This window comes from Mytilus californianus, unplaced genomic scaffold (assembly GCF_021869535.1).
Source record: "Mytilus californianus isolate M0D057914Y unplaced genomic scaffold, xbMytCali1.0.p SCAF_15, whole genome shotgun sequence".
NCBI lineage: Eukaryota > Metazoa > Mollusca > Bivalvia > Mytilida > Mytilidae > Mytilus > Mytilus californianus.
Genome location: NW_026262637.1, coordinates 18,112,458 through 18,132,440, shown reverse-complemented (window position 1 = coordinate 18,132,440; position 19,983 = coordinate 18,112,458). Strand labels below are relative to the sequence as shown.

The 19,983-nt window shown below is 31.6% G+C and overlaps 1 protein-coding gene across 1 annotated transcript in view; it reads right to left on the bottom strand.

The window, feature by feature from the left end:
• LOC127725572 (tubby-related protein 4-like) overlaps positions 1 to 14,783 on the bottom strand; it is a 79,502-nt gene extending 64,719 nt beyond the window's left edge. Inside the window, exon 1 of the mRNA XM_052232636.1 lies at positions 14,557 to 14,783. The gene's annotated coding sequence lies outside the window, so the exon portion shown is untranslated. The remainder of the gene's footprint in view (positions 1 to 14,556) is intronic.
• Positions 14,784 to 19,983: the final 5,200 nt, after the last annotated feature.

The following is a 19,983-nucleotide window of genomic DNA, read 5'->3' as shown; positions in this document are numbered from 1 at the left end:
TGTCGAAATAAGCATCTGGTGCAGAAAAATTGGTACCATTAATGTTATAAATACCACTGGGTCGATGCTTCTGCTGGTGGACTGTTAGTCCCCGAAGGTATCACCAGCCTAGTAGCCAGTCATTGGGTCAATGTTAAGCATACAGTAAGTTCAAAAGGAAAAAATGTCACCCATCATCAACAAGCAATAAAAAACAATTTGTAATCATCCTTACAAAGAATATTTTAAACTTTTCTGTTCTCTCGAAAGGGCAACAGTTGTAGAAAACATGATATGTCTCATCTCATTTAGTGGTATATAGCCTCTGATTAAATTGTTGTGCTCCGTGGAGTTCTTTCTAATGACGGAATTGATTATTTGGTGTTTCTTTTTATTCCGATTGTGTCACATCACTTAATTACTGACTGGGTTTATATAAACGGTTTAATACAATCTTCTCTGTGAAAGTGTGATAAGAATTTAGATTACTTCCTCTAGAATTTACCACAGTGAATAATCATCAGGGATTTATAATACATTCTGGCTTCAGAAATATGCATCTGAATGTAGGAGGTTACGACAAAAGCCTTGCAAATACCAAATCTGCGAGGTAGGTCAATAGGCAAATCATGCAAATGGAACGTTTTGAACTTCCTATGTGTTTTGACTAACGATTGATTATGCGTAATATTTATGGTGTCAGTTGATGTTTTTTTTGCCACAATAAATGTCTTTTCAATGACGCGCGATTCTAAAATTTAAGAAAAAAAAGTAAAAAAATTTTAAAGAGCAGTTATACATGAAAATGACTAAAACTTATATCCAAACTCGGACAAGGACTGAAAGCTAAACATAAGAGAGAACCCTTCCTTAATTCAAAATGATTTTCTAAAATCTATAACCGCATAACTCTGTTATTATTTGTAAATAAGAAAACTAAATAACTTTAAGGCTTACCAATGATTGTACAGACACTGTAACAAACATGTTAAATGATTTTTAAACATTACTGAACATCAACCTCGTTATATAAACCAGTACAATTTCTCTTCCAATGTTCTATCACCTACTTAACACTTTCTAAAGTGGCAAAAGCTCTTAGCATTATTTGACCAAGCGTTCTGAATAATTAAAACAACCGGACAAATTGATCTCTTGTTAAGTAAGTAGCTGTACGATCGATTTAATGATAGAAGTCTTTTTGTTTCATATCATCAGAACAATTATACTTTGAAAAAAAAGATAAAGCTCTAGTTCAAACAACTGTTATGCCGACTAAAAATCTATTGGGATGTTTTCAGGAGGACTAGTTAAATGCAACGTATATTAAAATGACTGTGTATTCACTAAAATGAGTGACAACGTTTTTATCTCAAAATTAGATATAGAGAGAATAATAACATTGTTATACAGATTGCTTCAAAATTTAGAAGATTGTGTTGAATATTGACGATGACTTTGTTGGCGTCATATGTTTCTACATCTCTGTGGAATTTATCAATCAACTTAGGAATCGACAAGATTTAGAGCCTACATATAAAATTAAATTCAAAATAATGTGACCCTGCAAGTTATATATCAATTCAAGAGAAATATTGACAGCTATGATATGTACTTTTAAGTCTTTTATAGAAATATTAGTCACATTTTTCCAGAAATGATTCAAGTGAAATTTACGTACAAATACACGTATGTATTAGGATAGATAAAAATTGAAAAGATCATTTCCTACATCAAAGTGCTGGAATTTTTTTTATTTTTTTTTTATATATATGTCAAAGTTTAAGAAAACCTCATGCGATCCTCTATTTGTAGACGGATGCATGGGTTAATCCAAAAATGTCAACAGATGGGAAATCTCAATCAAAGTCTTTACCATCCTTTCTATTTTCCTCCACGTGAGATGTAACTTTGAGCGTCACTGATAAGTCATTTGTAGACGAAATGCGCGTCTGGCGTACAAAATTGTAAACCTGGTGTCAGTAATGTGTTTATTTTCTATTGGTAGCTCTTTATCCGATAAGTATACCAGACTACATGTTTTTATTATTTGTTGTCCTTATTTCAGAAAGCATATCTGACACACTTTAAGATAAGATTCACATCTCTTGCCTTTTCATATCGTTGTGGAGTAATCAGCGGGGAATTCAGATGGCATAAAAATCAAAGATGTAAAAAATGAGATGTAGTATGAATGCCATACACTCATTCATAACAAGTTTCATGTTAGCAACTTCCTAGATATAATACATGTACATATAAATTGTGTTCACGTTGTAAATCAAAGTATTGCCAAACTTTAACTTATTGGCGTATATTTTAGGTGTATTGAATTATATTGCTTATTTATTTATAGTTTAACCTGCTTGCAAAAGTATTAGTATGCATGTGTTAATGTATATATGTGTTATCTCCTTATATGTGTGCCTAAGTTGTAATAAATTGTCTTGTCTTGTCTTGTAATGAGTGAAATCAGAAAGTTTTAGTGTAATCCTTCCATAAGCTGATACATTACAGCTTGTTATTAGAAAACTAGTTGCTGCTTATTGAGCATTGAAAATATGTGTCAATCAATCTTTACGAACTTGTCATTTAAACCTTTTCCAACTTGTAAAAATTGATTTTTTGAAAAAAGTATAGAATAAAAACAAAGGTCTTTCGCTGAAATGTCAGGAATGTAGTTTTGCATTGTGGGATATTTATTGACTTCTTAGAATCATTAAAACAGACCTGCAGTTACCTTATGTAACCTGGGATCGTGTCTTTTACATTTGTTTAGCGTCAAGTCAAATTTTTATTACCAACCAACCAACCAGGATGAACAGAGACATAAAAAAACAAAAAAAATACCGGTACCTATACTAAACTTAACATGCATACAATTTAGTACAAATTGTTTCTAGCAAACTACGATTCAAGATATCTTTTGATTTGATTAATTAAAAATAGATTTTTAAAACGGTGTCACGGGTTACAAAATATGTATGTGTTCATTTTTATCACGGGATAGTCTGGATGGTAGAGTTTTGAAGTGTATGAATGTGTTAACCGAACAACTAACGATCAGTTTTGATGATACAGTCTTTTCGGTTTTTATCATATATTTAGTTTTTGTCTTGTCTACGACTAATATCAAGCGATGATTTAAAAAAAATACATTTTTTCAGACAGTTTTTGTCGTAGTTGACAGCGTCAAACATGTTTTCCGAGGAAGTACATTTCAGATTAGAATTGCGGATAAAACATTGCATTTGGTTACAGTTGCGATAGCATCTATGCAACATAGTTGCATTAATGTTTAAATATATCATTTGAAAGAAGATCATGCGACCATACTCTTAAGCTAGTCTCTACTAAATCCGAAATTACTTTTATCTTCAGGTTAGGTAGACAAACTAATATATAATTTCTAAGACAATAAAAGTATAAACATATAGATGTTGAATCAACTTATTTTATGTTTAACTTTGAACATTTATATCAACAATGATCGATTCAACCTTTAATTCAATTTGAATCCAAAGTGACTTCAGGTCGTAACTAATGCAGTGATCTGTCTCCAATTTAACAGACTAACATTTAACTTTCCCTATAATAGGTCTGCATGGAGGAATACAATAATTTTTCAACTTTCTAGAAATAATGATGTATTATACAACTGAAAACGATCGGTAAAATAGAAAAAAATCTCTGAAAAAGCTAATAAAGCACGACCATCAAACATTAAGTAATGCTGTTTAATAAGTTATTGGTGTCTGCTTTCAAAGACTTTATGGAGACACTCGGTTCTGTTGGAAATACGTCGATCAATATAAAAATAAGGAGATGAGATATCATTGCCAATGAGACAACTATAGACAAAAGGACTTTGATATAACCAACTGCAGCTTACCATACGACCTTGAACAATGAGAAAAACCCATACCGTAAAGTGAGCTATAAAAGACATGAAAAAATGTAAAACAATTCAGACGAGAAAACCAACGGCCTGATTTACAAAGAAAAACAAATGATAAAAAGGAACCAAAGACAGTCATTGATTTACAGGTTCCTGACTTGGGACAAGCATGTAAAGAATGCGACTGGGTTAAACACGATAGTGAGCGCCCTCCATCGCCTCCTCCCACACTGAGACATCAGTTTAACAGCACAACAGAAGAACAAACTGCAAAAATCAGTTGCTATTGGCTTGACTCATCAGATCAGCGATCAAAAGGAAGCACGGAAATAGGGACCAGAAGAACATCATTCTCAAAAAAAAAGGAAAAAACGGCAAGCCGTCTTATCTATCTTTACTGAGGTTTGCCATACACTGCAATTCATGACAATACATGATGATTCTCAGAATTAATGACATATTTGTGTACCCTTCGCCTCGAAGAAAATGTGCAAAAGCTCTCAAACTAAGATAGATCGTTTATAATCATCTGTAGTTAAAAAATTATACTGAAATTCTAGTGTTAACATATATAAAAATACAGTTTGTTCGTTATCAATAATAGACGTTTCAGTTGTAAAAAAATATCATTCAAAGAAAACAAACCTAGCAATCAAGATTGTTTACATATCATATTAAAAAAATAAAAAGGTTAAATGAAATATTTACGTCATACTTCAAACTGTAAATAATTGAATCGATTTCAATACCAAAACAAACGGAATAATTCAAAATAACAGAGAATAGCTATAATTCACATTAATTGGTCTATTAAACCAAAACAAATATTTAAGAAACAATAATCAAAACTGTTTTTGTTTTATAGATAATAATACCATAAAAATCTTAATGTTTAAAGTAAATTTTTAAATTGATCAAATTTCTGTAAAGGGGATAATAATTCCAAATTCAATCAATATATATCTGTTACAACTTCTATTAAACTTTTGACCAATTTATGTTCACTGAAATCTGAAACATCACTACAAACATATTATTATCCATCTTCGCTAGCAAAGGGTTATGATCCAGTTCCCTCTTCTCCACTCTTGGTAAATTAAGCCAACAGTTGTGATTACAAGGCTGCGCCATCTAACTGTAGATAAAAGTCACGCCCATTCCGACTACATCATTCTTGACCAATGGTAACACCTGAACTCTCGTCAGTGCGGACTAAGATGTAAAATGGTTGTGTCTAGTGTTAACAAAATTCTTGAAGCAGGAACCGAAAATATACGTTGCCATTCCAATATTTCCACTCCAAACATACCCAGGAACTTCAATTAGTTGATTAAGAGCTTTTTAATTGTCACTTAATACCGTCCTATGTTTTGAGGGTAAAGACTTGTTACACAATCAGCGCGTGACAATTGTTTATTTACATTTTCCACATTTACACGTGATCATCATAAAAGCGCTTTTTGATTGGATGCAACCAGTCATAACTGCGACCAATGGAAATCATTGTTGGATCCGAAATTATATCTTAATCCGCCAAGTGTGGAGTTGAGGGGATTGGATCGTAACCCTTGACTAGCGGAGAAGATTAATATCGAACTAACTAAGAAATTGATATTCGATGAGAAGGGAAACGAAATATCACTATCAAGGAATCGAGAGGAGAAAACACTACAAATAGTATAGACGGTTATCCCATTTGTTAAAGGATTTGAATGGCTAATTGTAAAATCCAAGCAACTTTAGACGCTTAAAAGTTGCCATTTTTTAACATACGATACGTGGACTGTAGCCATATGAATAAAAGGAGAACAAGACAAAATACAAAGATCAAAGAGTCGACACCAAACGAATGAACAAATATGACAAAAATAGAAATTTAGATCAAATAACTTATCGTAACAAAGGATTGTCATTTTTGGTGAAGAACAAGTTCATAGGAGGCCCCGCTTGTGAACATAACTAAAAATAATACCTTGTTATACAAATACTAATACAAATATATAGTATTTTTGTTGTTGTAACCTTTGAACCATGGAAGATGTTATTTCAAACTTTGTATAAATGAAACCAAAATATGATTGGATATTTCACAGCTATAGTTTCTTTAGGAATTTCTTAATGTTTTCAATTTTTTCTTAACTATCAGAAGGTGTTTGTGATTAATCGAAATGTATAAGTTTAGTCTAAATCCCGGTCGGCTATTCCTGTTCCGGCATCTCTTGTTTTGTGTTATATGCAATTTTATGTAAGCAGCTGTGTATGACAATTGTAGCAAGTATGTATAATTAGATCTCGGCTATATTCTGAATGGTATATGCCTGAGGTGAAAAAGATCACATCTGCTGAATAGCAATTAAGCATAAAATGCAAACTGACACGAATTTGATGTGTTTGTTCCTTATTATCTAATGAATCTATTCGGTTGTTATATTCAACTTTTATATTATGATAGGATACTTACAAGTTATATTTCTTGATTAACAAAATTTGCAAGTTCTTGGACAGTAAACACTGCGAAACGACGAGACCAAAACAGAAACTAATAACATTATAATTATCAGTGTATCAATTATAGTATACGGAGTAATAAAAGTGTAGCAACAAATAGTTTTAATGTTAAATTTCACAAAAATAAACTATACTTTTAAACATAACAATTAATAGATTATCGTAACAAAAAAAAACATACTGTGCAATGTTTACTCAACAAAAACATTATTGAAAAGTTGCTTAGGAAAATCTTAATATGTGCTAAACTTTTTGTTCAGTTTTTCATCTATATGATCCTTGAAATAGTATGGCCAACGACATTTCCCTCCTTCGCTATTGTAACCTATTCTTCAATTCTTAAGGTCCATCTGAATTCACTATTGAAACGCTTAAGTGTATTGGTCAACTGTCCAAAGACAAAGGCCGAAGACATTAGAACAAAAGATAAGTTTAAACCATTATACCGCAACCCAACAGTGGCAATATTTTCAAAATTGATCGATTAAATTGAAATAATTTAAGAAATTATCATTGCTATAGAAAAATATATAGATGAAGATAAGAAACAGCAGTTGAAGCACATTTTCTTTGCATTTGGTTTCATGAAATGTGTTTAGTAATGTTGAGTCATGAAATGAAACACCATTTCCAATCATTTTCATTAGACCTCACATGGAAACGGAAATGAACAGTGAATTGTTACTCATTCATTTGTTTTGCCTGTATTATTTTGATGTATATTGATGGAAATACGAGTTCTATTTTGGACATAAATCTACACCATTATCTTTAAATATTAGTCAAACTTCACATAAGGCAACTCATTTCCAGAAGTCCGTAATTTTGTTCAAAATTTATCCAAATTAAAACCTTATATAACGCACCCTTTCACATATATAATAGTATGTTCTGAAAAGTGTGAAAGGTGTTCCGCGAACAAATCATATATCTGATGGACGAATTGGCCGAGGATAAATTGACGAACAATCGGAATGGCGTACAACAATATTTCAGTCACAAATTACGTTCAAGGTAGCACACAAGGCTTTGATAATATTACGAAAAGTAAAAGTATTCAATTTGTAGATTAGTTTATATCTACTTTGTATGTTCAAAGAGACAAAAGGAATAGCACACAATATATTCTTGTCATCCTTAATATAGGAGAACAGAGTGTTTATCATTGGTTGCAGAGCATGCATGCATACTTTACAGAAATTATAGTAATCGAAAAGAAAAACAGATTCATCAATACTAAATGGTGTCGTGAAATACCTGCAATTGTATTCACAATGTTTGTCGCTATACCACAGACTTAAATCTATTTGATTTCATCATTATGTACCTTCACGTAGACATAAACAACACAAATGAGATTTGTTCCAGACGGTTCCATTTGGTTTTGTTGTCGGATATGCAAATACCAGTTTATCACTGTCTTCTTTAATCAGACAAATAATCAAACAAATGAAGTCAGAAGAGACACAAACATTATCCACAAGGATTTATCGGGTGTCAATCATTACTGGACATAGTCAATTACCATGTGTATCAACTGGGGGCCAGTAACACTAATGAGCATCAACTAATTACTGGATATAGTCCATTACCATATGTAACAACTGGGGTCAGTAACTCTTATGAGCATCAAACAGTTACTGGACATAGTCAATTACCGTGTTTATCAACTCGGGTCAGTAACTCAAATGAGCATCAACTAATTATTGGACGTTGTCAATTACCATGTGTATCAACTGGGGTCAGTAACTCTTATGAGCATCAACTAATTATTAGACATAGTCAATTACCATGTGTATAAACTGGGACCAGTAACTCTTATGAGCATCAACAAATTACTAGACATAGTCAATTACCATATGTATCAACTGGGGTCAGTAATTTTTATGAGCATCAACATATTACTGGACATATCACAATTATCATGTGTATCAATTGGGGTCAGTAACTCTTATGAGCATCAGCAAATTACTGGACATAAGTCTATTACCTTGTGTATTTCTTGGGGTCAGTAACTCTTATGAGCATCAACAATTTACTAGACATAGTCAATTACCATGTGTATCAACTGGGATCAGTAACTCTTATGAGAATCAACAAATTATTGGACGTTGTCAATTGCCATGTGTATCAACGTGAGGGTCAGTAACTCTAATGAGCATTAACTTAATAATTATACATTAATCTTATTCTAAAATATACTTTACCAGTAATCAAAGTTTCATCGGTAACAAGGATATATATTAAACGGTTAAAAGGAAATGAATTGATAAGGCAAATACCTATGATAGAATACCACTCCTGTTAAAGGCAGTTATTCGGCTTAATCAGAAATGCAAAATAAAGAAATTACAAAGAACCCATATATATTTTTTTATCAGTTGATAAAAATAACAATTAAAATCAATTAACTTTTTTTTCAATGGCATTAAGGACTTTTACTAAACCCGTTATTCATTGCTATATAACTTATTCCCGTTCAATTCACTTGAGCAATTTTCAAATTGGAAATCACGTTCCATGGATCAATTTGCAATACATATTATAACCAGATTCCATCAGATTTGTTTATGGAATGGAATTGTCTTTTCTACACCTAAGTTGGAATAGACAGAAGCATAACTATTATCAATTCAGCATGATTTCCCAAAGGAATGGCGATCTGTAAACGAAACGACTGACTATCAGAAACAGGGCTACAATTTTGCTGCATATAACATCACGATAAAAACTGTTTGTATCATATCCATTTATATTCTGTCTGCATCATTTATCTGTTTTAAAATATTCATTTATTAATGTCTATATTGGGAATCCTAACTGATACAGACCATCTGATATATGTTTTTCGTTTAAACAGGGTCATAACTTGTGAACTGAATATTAACACCAATGTAAATACAATAAAGAATACAGTTTTATCATTACGTACATTTCAATTAATACCTATAAAGTCATATTGCTTTGTTATTTTTCTTATAAGTTATGATGTCATTAAAAAAAATTATAATCTGTGAAGAGGATTCGCTTAAAGAAAATATATGTTGTTCCAATCAGAGCAATTCCTTCTTTGATTTCTCATTTTTGTACATCTTATTTAAAACTGATAAATTTCTATTTTACTATCGACTTTCTTTTCTTTTTTAAATAGTTGCACATCTTGTCATACCGGTGTCTTTTATAGCATACTATACGGTATTGGTTTTGTCCTTGTCGCGTACAGTACCCAATAGTTAAACAACCCTTGGTCTCTGGTGAATAAACTCATTACTCATAGATCGTTTTGTTTATCGATTAATGAAATACACAAACAAAACAGGTCGGATATAGTCTTATATATGTGCAAACCCACAACGAAGACAGGTCCCATTTTTCAGAATCACAATCGTTTCCTTTTTATTGTCCCTTATTGTCTGCATTCCTTTGTGTGTAATCGAGACAGATTTCGTAACCTGTATACTATTCTAACGAAAAAAAATCATGGTATACTGTAAGAAGACTCCTTTTGCTCTAGCTGTTACAAGAGAAACGGTAAGATTCCATCTTTGTAACATCATATGTGTATAAATCAGACAAATATTACAAGCGTATAAGATATAATTTATTGATTGCCAGATAATACTTTCAAATATATATAGATATATATCATATCCTATATAAATGATAAATGTTCATGTATGAATAAAACATTATATAGTATATTACATCTTTTGATAAAAATTATCTTTTTCATAAATGGATTTTGTCATAAATAAAATATGCTTTTCATTAATGGAAAGATCAGATTTTTTTATCGATATTGTAAAAAATCATGTTCACGCTTATTCGACCAAAAATAAATTGCTTGTCAATGAGAATTATTGTTGGAAAATAGGAAGTTTTTGTTTGGAGGAGTTTTGATAAAAACATAAGATCCTATTTATGGAAAAGGTAAAAAAATATAACAGTCTTTATAAAGATAACAGTTATGATTTGAAACTGCCATGCATCTTTATTAAAGCAGCAAAATAATCATGAAATATCTGTATACGCATTGGTATGGCGACGTATATCTAACATGCTCGTTTCAACCTATTGAAGATTGAGTGTTTGTTTTCCATTAGGATTCTTTAAATAGAAGTCTGTTGTCGACGAACAAGCGATGCCACTGAACAAAAGACTCCTCAAGGTGAAGTTAAGGTCACCACATCGAACGTTTAATCTGATGTTTCCCATTTCTTAATAATTCGAAATCAAGACTCCAATTTTAGTCAACTGTTGAATGTTAGTGTTTTTAATGAAACATTAAACTTTAAATAAACAGTCAGACTTTTAGGCCATCCATTCTTGCCTATGTGTCTGAGCATGGTTCTGAGCGGTGCTGATAAAGGTAAATCCTGAAAAACACACGGAACGCATCAAAACAAAAGTTCGTTTTACTTTTACTTACTCATGAATTACCTGTCCTTCTCCATTTCGACTTTTATTTTTCGATATCAAACATTTTGAAAAAGTAACATTTTCCTAAGTCGAATATGAAATAACGAACAATCTATTCAATAATAATCTTTAGGTTTTAAGGGATATGAGATCTTAAATAGTTTCTGTTTAATAAAACCAAAACTTTTGTATACACTAGGGACATTAGAAGTTAGTCTAATATCTATTTGTTTTAAATCTGTATGTTGACCTTTATCTAGATGTCTTTCTGTCACTAGTGTTATTGGATTAATGTTTTATTGGCGTATACCCAGATCTATTTTTTATTCATGTTCATTTACAAATGTACTTATGAATGCATTAATTTTAGTTAATTTCAAGATATATAGGAGTTTTTGTTGGAATTTTTTTCTTTTGTTTTTGCAAAACAATAGCTCCTTATGAGAAAAGTCTTTGCATTGAAATGGTTGGATTCAATAAATAATAATGACCTAGCATACTGAAAAGATTGAATATATTCACATCAATTTGTTTCATCATCGAACTCTCTCTCTCTCCTTGGCTGAAAACCCCATCTTTACTCAATCATAAGTTTGAAATGTCCATTGTCTTTATTTAGACCTTGATAATAAAATTTCCAAATATGGTAATTTTCATGACAAAATTCAGGTGTCACAAATGGACGACCTTTTCTTTTCTATTATTGCTTTTCTTTTCAATGGTTTTAGTGTTTCGGTGACGCCTTATTATGGAATTTCATTTTTCAGTTTGTTCGATATGCCCATATTTGTATTTACGTCTTAGATTTTAGTAACCGTAATATTTGTATTGTTATAACTTTCCTAAGAAAGGGATGTCGTTATCATAAATTGGTTAGAAGTCTTATTCTGGACATTGCAGAAGGTTGTTTCTTCATATGCCGTTTGAAATCTCCTCCGATGACCAGTCATTGACATAAGAGGATGTTCATTACTTTGAACATCATTTAGGTGTCAGACCACCAGTTCACTCACTCCAATTCAGAACATATGTAAAAGTAGCCCTTCCCTGACAAAAATCTTGCTTTTGGCGTCATTGTTTACTAACCAACACGTTTGCAGAAATGAAACTTTTGGTGAAATAGAAATATGTTTGGACCATTTTGAGCCAAAATTTACTTGTCGATGAGTTTGCTTTAAAAATTGAGGATTAATGCACGCCATTCTATACTAATCTAAGATTTCCAGAAAACCAGGGGTTATTTTTAGTAGTAGTTGAATTCCGAACGGCTGTGTTTCACTACAAGACTTTAAACATTGGTTGAAAATTGGCACGCAGAAAGATGGTTCATGTACAATTCAAGATATTCCTGGTTTTATGAAGTTAAACTTAAAGGTATTAAGAGAGCTGTGAAAATTGAAAAAAAATGGTTGAATAGATAGGGATTTTAGATTATGGTCTGACACCTTTAAAGTAACTGGGAGCATTATTTTATTATGTATTGTTTGTTATTGTTTTGCTTGCACTTGCATTTGTCCTTTTATTACCGATATATTCTACCAGTATACCGGTATCAAAAAGTTACTGTACTGTTTTTCAGTTCATTTTACGTTTTTTCGAATCTTTTATTATTATAATAATCGAGATTCAGTTGCTGATTGATCAAAAATCTAATCTTGCCGAGTGTTCGTGTATCTGTCTAATATAAAGCCAGGAAAATTGTCCGCGGATGTCTTTTATTTCTCATATTCTGTGCATATCTATACTTTCCCGAACGACTGATTATATTTTTACAATCGATATGTGCACAAGTGGTCGCTTCCTCTCAGTGCTTCATTGGTCAAAATTATGACTTCACGAAAAAAGGCGACAATGCCCGATGACGCCACACACAAAAAAGATTTTTTTTAAAGACTATTGAAAAAGAAAGATAAAATATAGATATAAGAAGATGTGGTATGAGTGCCAATGAGACAACTCTCCATCCAAGTCAAATATACCTTTCTTATAGTCAAAATTATTAGAAAAGTAGATTCTGTCATCATATCTCGTGCGATACGATATTTCTCCACTCTCGACAGTTCAATTTTAAATGAATTAGACAAATAAGTATATACTGTATAATTATTCAGCGAAATATCATAGTACATATAAATAAATTGTGGTGTTAGCTCTGTATAACCCCAGCTTATCCGATGGATACCGTCTGTAGTAAAGTTGTCAAATATATAGATGTTTATGTGTATTTATAGTCATAAGGGATTTCAGAATTGATAGCAGATCTTTATTAGTCTCCGTTAATTTATTCATCACTTTTCTAGACTCGGGTCGATTTAGAAATTGTCTTGTCTCTTTAAAGATCGTAGATATTTTACTTCTTTTTTGCTGTTTCATTGACGTATACCCCACACGAAAACATTAAATTCTTTTTGTCAAATAATAATAATAAGACTCTCGTTGCGATATGACTCAACTTTAAGCAATACTCAATCAATCAAACATTTTATTCATATTCAATATATAAGGTGTAGGAAACATTCATCGATTCCACTTTAGTATGCACAAAAAACAATATTATATTATATTTTATGTATCATTCAATAACTTTTCATTTGATTTAATGTTATGATTGTTTCTGTTATTGGCTGTTTTTGTTTATTGAATAGTAGTTTATAATAAAAAAAAAAAAATATTACTTTTTCAGCAACAGTAGATTAGTTTTCACGTTTAATCTGTATAATTATATTTAATTGAGATTTTAATATTTAAAAGTGATTTTGATGATGATAAAATTGGTTATACTTGTAACGATGTAATCATGGTCAATCATGTATTCTCTTATGGTTGCAGCCTGTTACCTTATTCTCGCATGTAGAGATATTTCTCCTATCCTCATGGATACATTTGAAAAAAAAGACTTAGAATTGTTCAATATTTTTGAATTTTTATTATGTAATTGTTTTATTGATGAATAAATGGGATGATATACAATTGGTGGAGAAAGGCCATTTGTGGTAACACGATATATGACATCGTGAGAAAACTCTATGATTTAAAACGGATGGATTTCACGAATATTAATGTCCTTGCCCGTTACAGAAAGATTGAAGATTATGGCCATGAAAATTCATTTCACCAACAAACACGCCATAGCAGTAAAACATGCATGAACAGATATATTTTTTAGAATATGAAATTTAATATGAGCAACAGCCTTGATAATACAAAATTAATGTGTCAAATTAGTATAATCTTCGTACATGACGTTTTGTGGAAAAATATCTTTTCTGTGTTTGTAATTGTTCACATCTAGATATTTATGATAAAATCATAATAAGAGGCAGTATCCCCCTTTTTCTTTCTTAAATGCAAGCAGTTATAGAGAAGAACTTCTATCTAAAGTAAAAATAAAATTTATGCAATGCACTTATATGTAATTATATCATGGATGGTATTAAGTCGATTTAAAAATATCCTTAATTTTCGAATTAAATTGGCCAAAGAGGGCTTTCATTTACCCTCTTGTTTGTGTGGTTCCAAAATGTACACCGCATTTTTATAAAAGACACCAAAAAAATGGAACCTTTAACATCATTTGATCTGTGAAAAGTTTTAAGTGGATAGTACATACATAGCATTATGAGTCAATGGAACAAATATCTATAAGACAAACGTCCTCAATGTTATAATACTTATCAATATAATTCCATTCCGATTGCGCCAGAAAGGAGAACGCTAAATGACAAATGGAAACAAATTAGAAAATGACTTACCACTTAAGGTTCTCATGTTTCCTGTTGATTCCTTTTACGATTTGGTCGATTTGTATATTCCTTTTTCGTCGTTCTTGTATATATCAACAAAGCTTATGTCAAACAAAGATGCTTCAAATGAAAACATTCACGAGAGTATGATGCGCTTTCAATAAAATCAATACACACACTGAGTCATTTTATTCCAAAAGAAGCATGGCTGAGAGGCCACCAAACAGAATAATTTAGAATACAGGGCGTTTACAGCAGTAAATTAGCTTACATATATTTTAAGAACTGTCAGTTATTGATTGTATTTGGTTAGGTATAAACCTAGGATCTGTCAATAAAGGAATCAATTTGTCTTCATTTCAGTATATCGGATTGCCATGTTATTGCAGTGAGGTTATATTTACTTGAAACTGACTGATTGGGCAGTGTGAGAGCGACATTAATCATTGTTGTTAATCTGTTTTCTATACGACATGCTGCTACAATTAATTTCCAATGCAAATTCAACTAGTATTAATCTTTTTACTTCTAATAAGAATACTGTTTTTAAAAAGGTTAGGGATTAACTTTAGGCTCAAACTACATATTCTGCTGTCTCAATAAATAAGGAAGGGGTCAAACTTTTTCAGCATTTTCTATTTTTTAATTTTTTGGTGCATCGAATAAGTGTAAAATATATTCACGAAGCGCCAAATTAGGTCTGGTAAAAAATGCATCTCAATACATGTGTTGTTATATGTAAAAAAAAAAACATAGAATGTTGATTTTCCGTGCGCACGTGTCAACATGTATTTTCCAGAATAAAATAAAGTTGCACAAGAGACTAAATTTTGGAAACCAAACCACGACATTTATAAATAGCAATATTGGATATGGATAGAACAGCAAAACATTTGAGTTAGGTCAAATTTTCCTGAGGGATTACATGCATTTACATAGTTTATAAACTGAAAATACAATCACAACGTTTCATGTATCTTTCTGCAAACATTTTACAACTATTGTAGACTTGACAAATATATTTAAGTGCACATCAACTCTGTGTGATAGGTAACTAGGGCAAAATTGTTTAAGTTGGTAGAATATTATGCACTTATATCTGTCGGGGAATATTACAAAGGTATACCTTAAAATGTAACATATGCGCAAACTTCTACGACTCATTGTGCATGGTCTTCTTTTATCTAACAATAACAAATTAATCAAATTAATCCCTTTATTGAGTTTGCATGATAAATGATTAAGAATAAGGCACACATTGATTTTCCATTCGAGTAGCCGCCAACAAGATTTTTAATGATTGAATCCAAGTTCATGAAATGAGGTTACTTTCGGTCTTAAAAATCTGAAGTACATATTATTGTTATTTTACTGACCTTTAGAACTACTGAACATAGTTTTGAATCCGTCCTCCATTGCTGTCCCTATAATTTTTCTTAAAAAAGTTTCCTTTGAACATCTGGATAAGTAGCAACCGTTCTTGGTCTTTATCATTAATATTGTGATACCATCAATTTATCAACATGACCGTTTAACTGTTAATAGAACATACGGTAGTGGAGCAATTTATTTGTTTTAGCTAGTTTCACTTGGTCCCCTTTCAGAAAGCAAAAGATGTTTTATAGTAAAATAATTCGTATGAAATACGTAACTTGACGAATATTAACTAGTTGTGGAGGAATTTCACTGGTGTGCCAATTAGAACAGGCAGTGGCGGGTCCAGATGGAGGCATAGAGGGCAAATTTCCACCTTTGAAAAATAAAATATCAATTTTTATAAGATAAAATCGTTAAAAACCATGTTTCCTCGTTCCGGCCGGTCCTATTTTTGTTGAGCCACGACATTCTGTCGCGGAAGCGAGACATGGCGGTCATAAATTCCGTCGTCGTTTATGGCAGTCAGCATTACGCTTTTAAATGGACAGCAGCAATCGCAGGCGAGACTCATGGTTCCGCGGAACCCTTTACGAATTTTTACTATAAATGACAGTTGTAATCATGTAAGGTCAAGTCAGAGGAATTAGACGAGTAACTTTGCGATAATCATTTTTGGTGTTCCTTGCAGTTATTGATTGAATTACATGTAGTTTTATCTATGCAGTGCTTGAAAAATGCACGCTACTGTAGAAGTAGCTTTTTAATTGATGTCTTCTTGATATATTTACGAAATATCAACTAAAACAGAAAAGAATAAATGATTAATATATTCCAATTTATCCAAAAAGAAAATAATGAAGCTTTCGAAGAATCCTTTCAGCTTTAGACAATTCAGTTTCGTAATTTCAAAAGAGTATATTGGATAGAGATTTGCATGGTTATCTTTAATTAAAACGTTGCTTTCTCTCTTAGTATGATTATGTCATTGTTTATGTACTAGAGGAAGTGTGAAATATTGGCTTTCTAAAGTGATCATTATGAATTAAACTCTATTTACTAAGTACTTGATAATGTATCCTACTGAGATAATACCTAGTAACATGAACATGCAGACTTGTCGGTCGGCTTTTATCGCTACATAGAATTATTCAGTTACAAAGATAAGAGCTGTGATATTGCACTCTATTGTCTATTAATTTAAAATGCATGAATGAAATCATTGACCAGATCAATAGAGGAAAATATGCATAATGGATGAAAAATGATCGCAATTTACCTACAAATTTAATGTAGTAGAATTTCCTTTTGAATTGGTTCACATTTAGTCATGTCGAGGCCATTTGTATCATACTGTACGGAATTAGTTTTGCCCATTGTTAAAGGCCATACGATGAACTATAGTAAATAACATTCTCGTGCTCGTTATTTGGTCTCTGATGTATAGTTGCCTCATTTGCTAACATGTCACATCTTCTTATTTTTATATTAAGAAAACAAGAAATTTGAAAGGAAACAAAAATGAAAAGCGGTATGAAATAAACCACACAAGAAACTTTTTTTATTGAAAAAAGGTAGTATTAATGAGTGGAAAATGAAACTAGGAGGTAGATATTTTAAATATATTGATATATTTTCAAAACAGCTCTACCAAAAATGTCATTTATATAAAATTGTGTTTTACACATTAAAAGCTGTTAAAATTATGTTGTTGACATTAAAAACTGTTAAAATTGTGTTATTTTGACATGTGGCCGTCTTTTTTAGTTTGCTATCACTTGGCGTCCGTCGTCGTCCGTCCGGTGTAAACTATTTCAAACATCTTCTCCTCTAAAACTACTGAACCAATTCAAACCAACCGTAAGCTGAATGATCCTTAGGGTATCTAGAATAAATTTTGTGTTTTATTTTCTGTTTCGTCAAAAACATGGCCGCCATGGCTAAAAATAGAACATAGGGGGTAAACTGCAGTTTTGGCTTATATCTCAAAAACTAAAGCATTTAGAGCAAATCTGACATGACGCTAAGTGTTCATTAGGTCAAGTTCTATCAGCCCTGAAATTTTCAGATGAATCTAACAACCCATTGTTGGGTTGCTGCCACTACATTGGTAATTTATGGAAATTTTGAAGTTTTTGGTTATTATCTTGAATATTATTATAGATAAAGATAAACTGTAAACAGCAAAAATGTTCAGCAAAGTAAGATCTACAAATAAGTTTAATATGACCAAAATAGTCAATTGACCCCTTAAGGAGTTATTGCCCTTTAAGGACAATTTTACACAATTTGTTTATCATATTTTCTAACTTTAAAAAATCTTCTCCTCTGAAACTACTGAACCAAATTAAACCAAACGTAAGCTGAATAATTCTTAGGTTATCTAAAATAAAGTGTGTGTTTTATTTTCTGTTTCCTCAGAAAACATGGCCGCCATGGCTAAAAATAGAACATAGGGGTAAAATGCAGTTTTTGGCTTATATCTCAAAAACTTAAGCATTTAGAGCAAATCAGACAAGAAGTTAAAGTATTCATTTGGTCAAGGTCTACCTGCCCTGAAATTATCAGCCAAATCGGGTATCTGATTTTTAGGTTATTACCCCTGAATTGATGACTTTAAGGAAAATTTGCCGTTTTCGATTATTATCTTGAATATTATTATAGATAAAGATAAACTGTAAACAACAAAAATGTTCAGCAAAGTAAGATCTACAAATAAGTTTAATATGACCAAAATTGTCAATTGACCCCTTAAGGAGTTATTGCCCTTTAAAGACAATTTTCCACAATTTGTTCATCTAGTTTGCATACTTTACAAAATCTTCTCCTTTGAAACTGCTGAATTAATTTCAGCCAAACTTGGGCTGAATGAGTTTCAGAGTATCTAGTATAAATTTTGTATTTTATTTCCTTGTACGTCAAGAAACATAGACACTATGGCTAAAATGGAACATAGGGGTAAAATGCATTTTTTTGCTTTTGAAGAAAATATGACAGATACAAAGAACATTTAAATGGCATTTTTAAGCCACTCATTAATATATAATGAAAAGCAAAAATAATCATTGATGAAAGATTTAAGCAAAAAATTACAGGTGAGCGATTCGGGCTCTTGAGAGCCTCTTGTTCTGGTAGCTGTTGAAAATTGTGTTGACAAGACTAGTGGCTGTCTTTCTGGTTACTGTTGAAAACAGTGTTGACATATGACTATCTTTTCGGTATCTGATAAGCACAGCAACAAATCTAAATTCAAGACTTGATAATACAACATGAATACTGTTTATATTCACGGCGTTAATGATGAATTTATTTATTTATGCTGAGTTCAATAAGGAATACCAAAGTTACATCTTTATATTTGTGTAACATTCTTGACAAGAAAACGGTCAAGAACGTGTTTATGGTATACGAATATAGTCATGATTTAAACTACACAACATGTTAGATCGGATTTTGTAAATGCAAATTTAAAAAGATGTTATAAAAGCTAACTTTTTTCCTCTTCTTGTTGACTGAATCTTTTATTTGTATGAGACAGAGTACTGGGGCCTCTCAAGGAGTATGAAAAGAGGAAAATGTTATGCTCCTCTATAAAAATGACGTCCGTCCGCCGAATCATTGAAAGTGATGTAGTATCTAAGTTGTAACTATCCATTTCACTGGTATAAGGGATACCAAAGTTATATCTAGGTCTGCATCATATCTTGGCTTTAAAAATCCACGGTTAGATTTTTGTGACAAAAGAGTCCTATTGTGAACTTTCCATATTCATGCAGCAACATTCCAGTATATCTCCAGGTTGATACGATACTCCAATTTTGCTTGAGGTGACAATCAGGATTTTCTTAATAGAGGCATGGTGCTCACAAGAAAGACACAATACAATGTTTCTTCGTAGTAAACTTGGTTGATCGTTACGGAATATCTGTGTTTCAAATGACAACTGATAGGTTTCATTTCTTGCCATTATAGCGTATTGCGACTCAGCAATGTATTTAAGTTGTCATGTACAACTTGCCGTTGTCATTAGTTGATTGTAAACTACTAACCATTACGGAGTAC